This window comes from Gobio gobio, assembly GCF_949357685.1.
Source record: "Gobio gobio genome assembly, chromosome: 8".
Classification (NCBI taxonomy): Eukaryota; Metazoa; Chordata; class Actinopteri; order Cypriniformes; family Gobionidae; genus Gobio; species Gobio gobio.
The window spans coordinates 55,047,568-55,061,107 of record NC_137114.1 but is presented as its reverse complement, the minus strand read 5'-3'; the positions used below and the strand labels follow the sequence as shown (position 1 = coordinate 55,061,107).

The 13,540-nt window shown below is 37.4% G+C and overlaps 1 pseudogene across 1 annotated transcript in view; it reads left to right on the top strand.

Moving 5' to 3' along the window:
• The first annotated feature begins 2,796 nt into the window (after positions 1-2,796).
• LOC307130044 (protein NLRC3-like) overlaps positions 2,797-13,540 on the top strand; it is an 86,876-nt pseudogene continuing 76,132 nt past the window's right edge. The window contains exons 1-3 of the transcript in view: positions 2,797-3,649; positions 11,231-11,700; positions 11,907-13,540. The exon at positions 11,907-13,540 is cut by the window's right edge and continues 75 nt beyond it. The product of the transcript in view is annotated as a protein NLRC3-like (transcript). The remainder of the gene's footprint in view (positions 3,650-11,230; positions 11,701-11,906) is intronic.

Genomic DNA, 13,540 nt, shown 5'->3' with positions numbered 1-13,540 from the left:
GTTATAATTAACAGTGTATTGAATACTACTTATATCATTACTATTCCTTTCCAACTTTGTACAAAATTATACCATTTAGAACCACCACAAGGGGGGAAAAGTGCTGTGTATTTTTGAGCTATTTGAGTTGCCGTAGTTTGCTGTAGATCTCAAGCAATGCTGGATAATGTAGTCTTCCAGTGAGCGCCGGCGGTAACAAAACCTGTGTATAGACGAGCGTTTGCGTTACAGTAAACGACATAAAGAACAACATTTCCACCTGCGTGTCTCGTTTGTAGAAATGAATCGGACAGGGTCATAAATTGTGTATGAAAGTGTTCGTGCAATCCAGATGCAAATTAACTTGGTAAATCTGGATTATATGCATAGCTAATAGCCTACTATGGGGAAAAACTTGAAAAGGACATGGAGATGTTCTTGAGAATGGACCGCGAGCAAGCCTCTGCTACTGGGAACAACGCGGCTTCCCTTCGGATTAAGTGATTGCTTTTCAAATTAAATGACAAAGTTTTGTAAGGTAAGGCTTGACTATATTTGTTGTAGCCGTTTGTCTATAAATGTATTTATTATAAAATGCTATTTGTTTTATTATTATTATTTACTATGTGCATATTTATACTTGTATTTAGGAATTTAAGTTCATTATCGTACACCTGTCAGGCGCGTAAGGTATATGTCACCGGTGTTGTGTAATATTCAGTTCCTGTGAAAAACTATTCCAGTGGGTGGAGTAAACATGAATATTCATGATATTTCCCTTGTTGTGAGCGTGGCCTTGAGACAACACGCAAACGAACGGAACTGTCTGAGTTGTTTTGCCTGATTGATTACAGGCATTCAGATAAATAGTTAAGGACACAGAGCAAACAATGAACGAATAACCTATGCTCGTCCAGGCTAATAGCCTATAGTTTTTTACTCTTTTTATTTCATTTGTGAGGCTTTAAAATTAATTTGAATAGTAAATGCACATTTACTTGTATCTGTCACATATTTAAGGCTTTAACAGAACAACATCAACATCTTTCCACATACTCATTTGGGAATCAAATACTAAATCGATTAAAGGAGATTAGGGCATCAGAATTGTTATTTTTGAACAACCAATCCTTTTAAGTGGACCCACAAAAGAGTACATCATGTTTTTCTCTATTGTATTTAGCCTAGTTAACAGTCAAATACAGTTTATAGAACTAATAATATAATAAATAATATATGAATAAATAGTTCTCATAGTTCTCTCTCTCTCTCACACACACACACACACAGGCTATAATAAAGCATATCTCATGTCTGTTCTTTGACCATGTGTTTTATATGGTGTGTGAAATCATCTAAAATGTAACAATCCATAATGTTGTGTTAATCACGTTTAATATTATTCAAAGTATACGGACCCACTTTATATTAGGTGGCCTTAACTACTATGTACTAACATTTTAATTAATCATTTGATACAATGCACTTATTGTGTACATACATGTTTTTACATTGTACTTACATTAAAAAAATTCCCTACATGAACTTACGTCTGTAATTAATTTCTGTAGTTACATTTGTAATTACACAGTTGACACTTCCCTTAGACCTAACCCTACCCTTAAACTAACCCATACCACCACACCTGTCCCCAACCCTACCCGTATCCCACCTCAATATCAGCAAAAGTGTTTTGCAATACAATTTGAACACAGTAAGTACATTGTACTTATTTTTTTATGTAAGTACATAGTACTTAAGGCCACCTAATATAAAGTGGGGCCAAGTATGGATATGATGATATAATTTCTGAACATTGTCGGCCAGGGATTCCCAACCAAACTCTGTTGACCTAAAATATTTTCTTGAAGTCCTCTTGAGATTAATAACGTTAATATTAACAACACACTTTCATGTTCACACAGTTCTCTGATGTTGGTTAATGTGACATGATGTACATGTAAACAAATAAAATGTGTCATCTTTATTTGGATTGTTTTTATTTTTACAGTTTTATAAGAATTGCAGTTTTGTAATACATAATTATTAAAACAGAGCCTTGGCACTCAATGCGAGAGAACAGCCCCCATGTATGTCCAGATCATACACTGACAGATCTACTCGTGACTTCAGCTCTTACATCCAGTCTGAAACAAACAGTAACTTTATATGATGATCAATATATGATCACAAAAGCAAAAGGAAGCCATTATGACATTGGTGATGAAGACGTAATATATAAGATATATTTTTTTCCTATCCCTGTTTAAAAATAGTAACCTCTGGCCTATATCCAAGATTGGGCCATCCATCAGAACAATGCTTTAAAGCTTTATGCAATGTATTATATAATCAATTACAAATTGCAATTTTAATTATGATGACTACAAGATTAATAAAACATTTTCCTCAGTAGGTATGTAGTTTATGTAGTTAACAGAAACACTGACTATATAATAAACAAGAAATTCAGGATGACTCACACCAGGCTAGCTTTTAAACATTTTATTATTGCACAAATAATTAATAATAATCTTTGTTAGCCTAGATGAGCATAGGTAATTCGTTAATTGTTTGCTCTGTGTCCTTACCTATTTATCTGAATGCCTGTAATCAATCAGGCAAAACAACTCAGATAATTTATCATATTGCACAAACTGTGCATTGTTTTGAAAATGTGAACTGTTGCAGTTAATGCTTAACATTGAAACTTCATTGTCTATTCGAAATAATCCATGAAACAGGTTGCGATTTGAGGAGTGCTATTTTATATTTAATATTTAATATTTTCAGTTCCATTCGTTTGCGTTGTCTCAAGGCCACGCCCACATCAAGGGGATCTCATGAATATTCATGTATACTCCCCCCACTGGAACAGTTTTTCACAGGAACTGAATATTACACAACACCTGTTATGGGCGGAAGTGACAAAGAACAAATGTTTGGATTTTGGGATGGTAGTTATTCAGTTTTTTGCCCACACTTAGTTTCTTTTGCTGGCATTTTTGTTTGTTGTAATTATGAACTTAAATTAGAAATGCTTTTGAAATAAAACCTTTTGTGTTTAATAAACACATTTCATTTTGAAATGAAGACGGCGGTGGACTGGAGTGCGTGCAAATAGTTTAATCACTGTTCCCTGAATCCAAGGCCTACTATGAAAGGCCGTTACAATATTGTTACTATTTGTTGCTCATTTATTTAACAGCAGTTTTCTTGTAGGTGATGAATTTGCGTTCCTTCAGATGCGTCACGCGCTCACTGGCTTGGTGTGTTTAGAAATGTTTCGTGATATTCGCTGTTGCAGGACATATTTGTGAATGAAGGGAGGGGCACAAGAGGGGCACCTCAAGCGATGAGGGCAGAGGGCAGTGGCTCTAGCCAACGGGTCACCCCCCTGTGAACAGCCCTGGCCCGACCCAACATGTTCAATCAGTGTTTGGCTGTGTGTGTGAGAATAGGCCCTATGACTGAGCTTGAGTTCACACAGTCACGTGATCCTTTCCTCACTATTATGAATTATGAAGGTTGTTTAATTTAATCATTTAGATTAGTGTCTGATGTTTGTTCATTCAGTGTCAGTGGAGGAGATCAAACTCATCAGATTCTCCTGCAGCTTCATCATGGGCAATTCTAGATCCAGAGATGGAGATTTCTCTCCGGGATGCAGGTACTTTCAACAAACACTGTTCAATATTGTGTTACATCACAGAAAAAGATCACACACACACACACACACATTTATTTTTGGTTCCTCTCATAAAGAATGATCACAGTAAGCTAAAGGATTAAACTGAATCTGTTCTCTGTTCCAGTTCAGTCCAGCAGAAGAGCACACACACACACACCCACCCATACGTGCACACAAACACACTGTAACAACCACCTGTTTAATACTGTTGATGACATGAATGTTGATGTGCCTTTAAGACGCTTTTGTCTATGGTGTGTGTTATTGTCTTGCTGTTCTTATGTGAGTGTGTGCGCTCAGTCCGAGTGTACGCTTGAGTGAAGCGAGAGATGACCGCTCTACCGCTGACTCCAGTTTACAATTTATCCAGTTTAGGGATGTATAGTAGACTTTAATTCAAGTATAATTTGTAGCAGATAAATGTGGGAATATTATAATCAAAGTGTGAGACACAAAACACCACTGAATTACAGACGTTACAGCAAAAGTGTTACAGCACTCGCTGGTCTTTCCTAAAGCCGGACATGCACTGTGTGATTCTTTTTTTGAGTCGGGCTGAATTTCAGCTTTATTTTCAGTTATGATTATTGCAGTGTTTGGTGTGGCTGAATGATTAATTGCATTTGCATTAATATCGCGATATGATAAAACACGATTTTGTAACCGCAAAGGCTGTGATTACAGTCTGGTCATGTGACACGCGAGAGTAAGCGGTTTGCAGAAGAAGCATCAACTTAGCATGTAACGCCTACAGGCCTGGCCTAAAGAAAATAACTGTTTGTGTTTGATCAATCTAATATTGTGTTGGTCATACTATACAATAGAGGAGGGAGAAAAGATTCTGTCTCCAATGATTCTGGATTGATTAGATTTTAATGTAGTCTGGTCATGTACAACTGCAGTACATGTACAACCCTAACCCTAACTGTGTTTTAGAAACGCCTGTATTCTGATTGCTTCTATTTCATCTCTCTCTCTCTCTCTCTCTCTCTCTCTCTCTCACACACACACACACACATCACTTGAACCATAAAATAATATTTCATAACGTTCGGAAAGGTTGAAGCGTATTACAATGACATTCACGGCTTCATTGCACAGGATATGCGCTGTCTGTGAGAAACTTTGCTTGATGTCACGCTTACAGTGTGTGTTCTCACCCACCGGTATTTTCCTTACAAATGCTCTACGAAGTCTTCATTTATGTCGTTAGGAATGCAGTGCTTATATATTACATATAGTTAACTCACTGACAGAAGGCTTTCAGTTTCAAATGCTCGCGCCGCGCTCTGTGAAGATGCTCTTATAACGCAAAATGAATGTAAACACCGTCAATAATGTCTTAATGAATTAATTAATAATGAACAGATAGGGCAAGTGCAGATCTCCCGCTCTCGATGATAATGTCATCATTAATAATCAGGCAACAGTAAAGCTGAGAAAGAGAAAATAACTCAGTTCAGACACTCTTAAATACTGAAAGTACTCTTTGTTCATTGTTTTTAATGTTTTTTGTTCCTCTTTGTGATTTACTAGCTTTTATTTTTTGAAACAATATTAGTTTATATTATTCAAATTCTTAACAAGCTATTTTTTAATGCATTTTTAATGTGTAATTATTTTTAAAAGTACTTATAATTACATTTATAATTTAAACACAAATATTGTAAGTTTTGTTAATTAGATTAATTTATAAGAAAAAAGGTACTTTATAATGTATTGCTCGTCTTTGTTGAATAATACAGAAGATAAAGAGCTTTAAAAATAATCGCATATTAAATCGCAATGGCAATATTGGTTAAAACAAATCGCAATTAGATTATTTTCCAAAATCGTTCAGCCCTAGTGTAGGGCTGAATAAAATCTGTTTAAATTTTTGAAAATTCTGTTTTTTTTACGCTTTACTGTTATTTTAGTCATAAAAAGAGTGTGGTTTTAATGTTAATGTAATAGAACATAAAATAGGAATGACCTTACATTTATTGAGGTAACAAACATCACATTTACTAAGCACTTTTCAGGACCAATACTGCATGATGCAACATAACACTGCACTCTAAGTACTTCAAGTCACCACAAAATATTAATGGTTATGAGCTTTAAACTGTCCAGTACAATAAATTATATTAGTTGTAACAAGTAGAATTAGGTGCTGCTCCTTTAAGGTGGAAAGCACTCTCTCCCTGACCCGCTGATGAGTGGGCAGTCCGTAGATGGAGCGCATCGCATGTATGTGTTCTTTATTTCTGTTGCTATTGCACAGTTTATTTTCTGTACAGTAACGCAGTTGTTAGTGGAGTGTTGCAAACTGCCCCATATGTGAGTGGGATCGACGCTGATAATAATCCCCAATTTAAAATGTCAGACGTGAGTTTTGCTTACACTTCGCTACAACCATTCAGGCCAGCTATCTGGCCTCTCTGTGTGAAGCATTACATAGTTTATATAAGTTTAAATGAAAGTGCTCCATTAGCTTTTTCTTTTAAGTAAAAAATATAGGACCAAAACTAGGACTGCGCAATATATCGAAATTATCGAAATATCGCAAATGTTCATATCGCAAGGGCACGCAATATCTGAATGATTTTAATAGGCTACTTCAACATTGTGAAAAGTGTACGTTTTAGGTTGATGCATACAGCAGAGAATAGACTGGGCCCACGACTAACTTGCGAAAAAATAACTTGCGAAAAAAAAACACCTTGCAGTCTCGTGCTGTCTGTTGTCTGACACACACCAAAATGTGGGCACCAGCCATTCTTTTTTTCTTGTCTTGTTACACACTCGAACTGTCAAATACACACACAGTTGTGTCAAAATGGCTGTCTTGATGAGTATTCATGTAAACACAGTCGGTTATGCTTTAAGTGAAAGATATCAGTTGGGGAAAGAAATATATTTTTCACACACTTAAAGCAATATCGTATTGCATATTGAATATTGCATTAGTTAACAAGGATATCGCATATCGCATTTTTCTTCAATATCACACGTGGGAACTGCTCGGCACTGAGGGCTTAGCGTCGAGTTTCTTAACTTTTTCGCAGACGAAAGCAGAGCCGTGGTGAGCCGCTTCACCATACTTTCATTGTTTTGAAGGGGGAGCTGAAATGACGGGAGGGGTTGTGTCGGCCAGATTTGCTTTCCCCGGCCTGCATTTTCCCTAGGGATGGGCGATATCTTATCGTTTGCGATATACCGGTAAAAATTCTCCCCACGATAAGAATTTGCCTTCCCGCGATAATAACGATAAAGCCTAGTTGATGGCGCGACCCATCCGCACCGTGCCACCGCTGGCCGTCTCTTGATGCCCTAAACGTTATTACTTTATGATGGCCGCGGTGGCTGCGTTCGTCACTCTGTATAGCTGAACGGGGATTGGAGAGAGAATTTCTTGTGGTGCCCCCCGCAGCACTTGGTGCTCTACGCGCAGTGCTTGATAGGAGCTGCGGCACTGAATCCGCATCTCACGTGCAGAACGAAAACAACTATGGTGGAAGCTGCGGAAGAGTTCATAAACGAGGGGCTACCTGAGGGCAATCTGAACCATACAGATGTATTTTCACTCGCTGAGCACTTGGACTGAGCGCTTAAGAGATTTGCTCTTTCTCAATCAATCGGTAAAGCACACTATTTCAGTTAATCTCAATGAATGCGCAGTGTATATGACGCACATTAAACACTAGTGTGAGGCGCGCGACTGAGAGCGCTCAGTGTTTCACACACACTCAAAGAGAGAGCGAGAGAGTCTTACACCAAACAGAATTGACGTGCTACATGTAAACAATATCCTTTGTTGCATTTTCCTGTAAAGTAATGGCGTTTATTTGGAATTATTCAGCCTTTCGTGAACAGGAAGAAAGGAATGCACAAACGGGAATCTCATTGGCTGGCGCGCACCTATTACTGTGCCTGTTTTGATTTCAGCCAATCAGTTGGAATGAACGCTGACAACGTGATTAATATTCATGAACCCAGAAGCTCATTATTCCTTAGTGCAGTTTATTTTTATTAGTAGAATAATTCGTGGTATTATTATATTATCAACTCAAATTACTGAAGTTCTATCATTAAATCATTATTTTCAACTTTTTTGTTATCTGAAGACATTTTTGGGATAATTACTTTTGCTGTTTCTGCTATTTTTACCACTGTTTGCACCATGTATGAATAAATACAGAATCGGTTTACATGTAAAACTTTTCATTGATTTAAAAATTATTTTTGTTTGTATTGTGTGACGTTTTTTAGCACAGTTGCACTATTTAAACATTTCCTGCACTTTTACAGAAGACAATTATATCTGCAACTTTTCCATTTCTGAAAATGCTGGTGTGGAATTTTACATAAAAAAATATTAAAAAACTATTAATTAAATATATATATATATATATATATATATATATATATATATATATATATATATATATATATATATATATATATATATATATATATATATATATATATATATATATATATATATATATATATAAAACATGGGGAATGATACTACATTTATCGTCATTGATATCGTTATCGCAATAAATACTAGAAAATATCGGGATAAATTTTTAAGTCCATATCGCCCATCCCTAATTTTCCCCAGACATTCGTTCTTCTCCCACACTAAACAGCATTTCATTCCAAATATGTAAACACAAGTATGTCACAAGTTTATCAGCATATATCACACGTATAGTGTGATCAGTCGAATCACAGCTGGAAGATCGGACCGTATAGCACAGAATCACAGAGGAATCGCTCAGTGTGGCTTAAGACATGTGTTATGCACTTTTACTGGAAACTTCTAACTTTTATTTTATTTAGTTTTAACTTGGATACTTAAACCTCTGGAGTCTGAGCTCTTTTGGGGCCCTTTAGAAGTTTTGACATAATCTGACATTTGTATTTTTTTCAGTTGCTTATAAACAAATTAATGGCAAAAGTGTAATTACACTGTATTCAGCACAAACTGGGCAAACCGGAATATGTGAGCAACAAGTATGTACATGGTTGTATTTTTGAGAGAAAAATGTTTATGCACAGATTTTGAAAAAACAAAAAAAATTGTTTTAAAATTAAGGCCTCAAAACACACAATATATATGTGTTCACAAGACTTTTGACTCCATCTTGTATTTCCATAGAGTTTTTTCTTTAAACTGATGTGAGAATCATTGAGCCTACTCATTCACATAAAACAATACACTGATTTAAAATTTGTAAGACAAAAAATTTCTCAAAGCCAATATGCGAGGAGGTGTGATATCTAATGAATAATGATGAGATAGCACCTGGGATAACAAAGGACTCGCATTAATGAGCTGCATAATGAATGAGCTGCAGGTAGGCCTGTGACAGAGAGCAACAGAGCAAAGGAAATATATATTTTTTGTAGTTTATTATATTTGGAATGTAATCAACAAAGGCCTATTATATTTTAAATGATCAGAAGATTTGACTACACTGCAAAAAATGCTCTTCTTATTTGGTATTTTTTCTTGTTTCCAGTCCAAATATTTAAAATTCTTAAATCAAGATTAATTTACTAGATAAGTACAAATGTCTGGGCGGAAAATCAAAATGAAGTGAGTTTTTGCTTAGTTAGTTAGTTAACTTTATTGTCCCCAAGGGGAAATTCTGCTTAGACACAGTGCAGAGTTGCTTCATAAAGGTAGACCAGATAACTTAAAGCAATCTCTGCCACAGCAATTTATGCTTTATTAAACTATAATTTATGATTTATTAAAACACAACAATTAGCTAATGAGATTAAAACCATGTTTTTACTCCAAACTTACTTTACTTTTGGCTTTGGATCAAAAAATCAGACAGAAAATATATTTCACAATATTCTGCATGATTATAATGCTTGAGTCGCATTGCATTATACATATAATCTATTATGAAAACACCTAACATTGTATAAATAACACAGATAAGCCATATATTGTCGCGATTGTTATTATCTTCAAACTTGTCTATCTGGATGTTAGTCTAACATCATTTAAAAGAGCTAAGACTCAAGCTTCCATTTTTGATATGTGATATGTTAATATGTGTCAGCAGTTATGAATATGAAAACCGCGTTGATACCTTCTAAAGATTGTAATATGAGCGTCAGCTGCTCTCATTCATAAAAAACTCTTCATACTGGCAGCTGGAGGGCGCTCCGTGCACATGTAGTCCATATATAGCACGCATTAAGAAGATATCTTCTGTTTATGAAGCTGTTTGTTTATGTCAGTGTCACATGGTATCTTCTTTATGTGTGCTATAAATGGACTACATGTGCACGGAGCGCCCTCCGGCTGCCAGTATGAAGTATGAAGAGTTTTTTTATGAATGAGAGTGTGTGGGCGCGCCTCAGTATTTGAATCTCCATAGAGCGCGTGCTTGGTGGGCGTTGTCGCATTAACGTATAATGAGCCGCTCAGGAACGACTAACAACGCTCTGCTTTTAAAGGTGAACTATGTAGGATTTTTGCAGTAAAATATCAAGAAACCACCAGGCCAGTGTTATATATTTTGTTCAGTTGAGTACTTAGAATATCCCAAATGTTTTCAACTATTTGTAAATCGTGAGAAAATTGCTATTTTAACCAAGGAACCGGGACGTGTGAGCTATGCGTGTGAGGGAGTCGCCTGTCGATTGCGTCATATCTGCGTCACCCTCGGTCTCCGGTTTTATTCAGTGAAACGCTTTACTCTCACTGCATTGTGAACAAGTGTCATAGCAGCCGCCGAGCGAACGTCATAACTTCCTTTTCAACACACTCAGATATATCTAATACGATAAACAGAGTTGCGTTACCTCAAACTCGTGACTGGAGAAGAGGAAGTGCCGCCGGCAACCGTGTCATAATAAAAGTCCCGCCAGCGACTATGCCATAATAACAGTCCCGCTCTTCAATCGCTCCTGCGGCCTTGCTCAGCTCCACAACACTCGGTCCTGCTCTGCTTCACTACAGTAATGTTAATAATCGCATCCATGAACATGATTTCTGCCCGAGTCCTATCCTGACTGTTTCCCACCGGCTGTGAGGTGAAGACCACATGTCCCGAGATTCTGCGCTCAAACGTGCCGTCATCAAACTACGCCTTTGTTTTGAACAGGCGACCTCTAGTGGACGGAAAAGTTACATAGTGTAGCTTTAAACGGATTACATAAACACAGAATATTTGTTTTTGATTTGGTTTACAGTGTTTAAAACCTGACATTTCAGCATTTCTGTATCTGAATAAACGTCTTTGACAGAGAGGCTGCAGATCGCGCATCATGTTTGATTTCTTTATTTTGCAAAAAGCACAACAATTTGTTTTTATTGTGACTGTACTAAAAAAAAAAAAAGAAACTTAACAGATTATAATGATGTATAACACTTGCCTGAATGATAAAAAAAACGACACAGTTATTTGAGTCTTTTTGGCACTGATAAGAAAAAAAGCAAGCCAATCACGCCGGCTTGATTGCCGACTCGAGAGGGTTAATGGCTCTGATCATATTGGATGAATTCATTAATTCAAAGGATTAAACTGAATCTGTTCTCTGTTCCAGTTCAGTCCAGCCGAAGAGCTCAAACCCAGAGTCCAGCTGTGTGTCTATGAAGAGTGACCAGTCTATGGATCAGTCACACAATTTTAAGAGTGGAAACACACGGCCTGATCTCAGGTATATCATCTCCATAAAAATCAAATATTATAAGCATAACTTTTATAAAGTTGTTATTAATATACAGCAGTGTAATGAGTTCAGATCCTGTAAGTTTCAGTCTATTAATGATGATCATTGTGCTCTTGTGTAAAGCTCTATGTATTGTATTGTTAATACATTCACATACTGTAAAAGCTGTTGGTCTGTTACTCAGTTAATGACACAATTACATCAATATCAGTGTGTCTGATTCTTTACCCTCTTCATTCTGATTTAAGGTCAAATCTTCAATCCAGACCAGTTAAAAACAAAACTGTGTTCACGCCTGTGATTCAACCACAAGACTTTAATGAAAGCATGTGTCCTGGTTTCAGGTCAAATGTGGGACTTTTGTTGTTGTTTAATTTTAGGAGCTGCAATGACATCACACATCACTCAAACACATGATTAATGATTGAAACATTTCAGAAACCGTATGATGTTCTGTGTCCCATAATACAGCAAACAAATCATCCATTTTGTGATCTATGACTATTTACTTCTCTAACTTGTGTAATAATGTGGTATTTTAATCTTACAGCCATGACTCTAAACCTGCTGAAGTCCTCGACACATTGAGATCAAATCTGAGGAAGAAGTTTGAGTGTTTGTGTGAGGGAATATCAAAGCAGGGAAACCCAACACTCCTGAATGAGATCTACACAGAGCTCTACATCACAGAGAGTGAAAGTGGAGAGATCAATAATGAGCATGAGGTGAGACAGATGGAGACACAGACCTGGAGAGCAGAAACAGAGGACACACCGATCAAATGCAGTGACATCTTTAGACCTTTACCTGGACAAGACAAACCCATCAGAACTGTGCTGACAAAGGGAGTCGCTGGCATTGGAAAAACAGTCTCTGTGCAGAAGTTCATCCTGGACTGGGCTGAAGGGAAACAGAATCAGGACGTCCAGCTCATATTTCCACTTCCTTTCAGAGAGCTCAACTTGATGAAGGACCAAACACTCAGTCTTTCAGATCTTCTTCATGTCTTTTTCCTGAAACCAAAGAAATGGAAATATCCAGTGATAAGTATAAAGTGTCCTTCATCTTTGATGGTCTGAATGAGTGTCGTCTGTCTCTGGATTTTCAGAGCGATGTGAGGTTGTGTGATGTGACTGAATCAGCCTCAGTGGACGAGCTGCTGACGAACCTCATTGTGGGGAATCTGCTTCCCTCTGCTCTCATCTGGATCACCTCCAGACCCGCAGCAGCTGATCTCGTCCCCTTTGAGTGTGTCCATCGAGTGACAGAGGTACGAGGCTTCAGTGACCCACAGAAGCAGGAATACTTCAGGAAGAGAATCAGTGATCAGAGTCTGGCCGACAGAATCATCTCACACCTGAAGTCATCAAGGAGCCTCTTTATTATGTGTCACATCCCAGTTTTCTGCTGGATCTCAGCCACTGTTCTGGAGAAGATGTTGAGTGGAGCAGAGACTGGAGAGATTCCCAAGACTCTCACTCAAATGTACACACACTTCCTGATCCTCCAGACCAACATCAAACATGAGAAGGACTATGAGAAGAAAGTGAAAGATGGAGACATGATTGTCAAACTGGGGAAACTGGCGTATCAGCAGCTTGTGAAAGGAAACCTGATCTTCTATGAGGAAGACCTGAGAGAGTGTGGCATTGATGTGACAGAAGCATCAGTGTACTCAGGATTGTGCACTCAGATCTTCAGAGAGGAGTTGAGCTTGTATCAGGGGAAAGTCTTCTGCTTTGTTCATCTGAGCATTCAGGAACATCTAGCGGCTCTATATGTGCATCTCTCCTTTATAAACAAGAAGATCAATGTGTTTGACCAGATTACAAAAAAAAAAAAAAAAAAACTCCATCAGAGAGCTGTGGATGAGGCTTTAGACAGTAAAAATGGGCATCTGGACCTTTTCCTTCGTTTCCTTCTGGGTCTGTCAGTGAAGTCTAATAAGAGTCTCTTACAAGAACTAAAGATACAGACAGGAAACAGCTCTCACAACAATGAGAAAACAGTCGACTATATTAAAGAAAAGATCAGTGAGAATCCCTCTCCAGATAAATACATCAATCTGTTTCACTGTCTGAATGAACTGGGTGATCTTTCACTAGTGAACGAAGCTCAACCTCATATAAGCCGTGGAGGAATACGTGCTGTGAAACTCTCCTCATCTCAGTGGTCAGCTTTAGT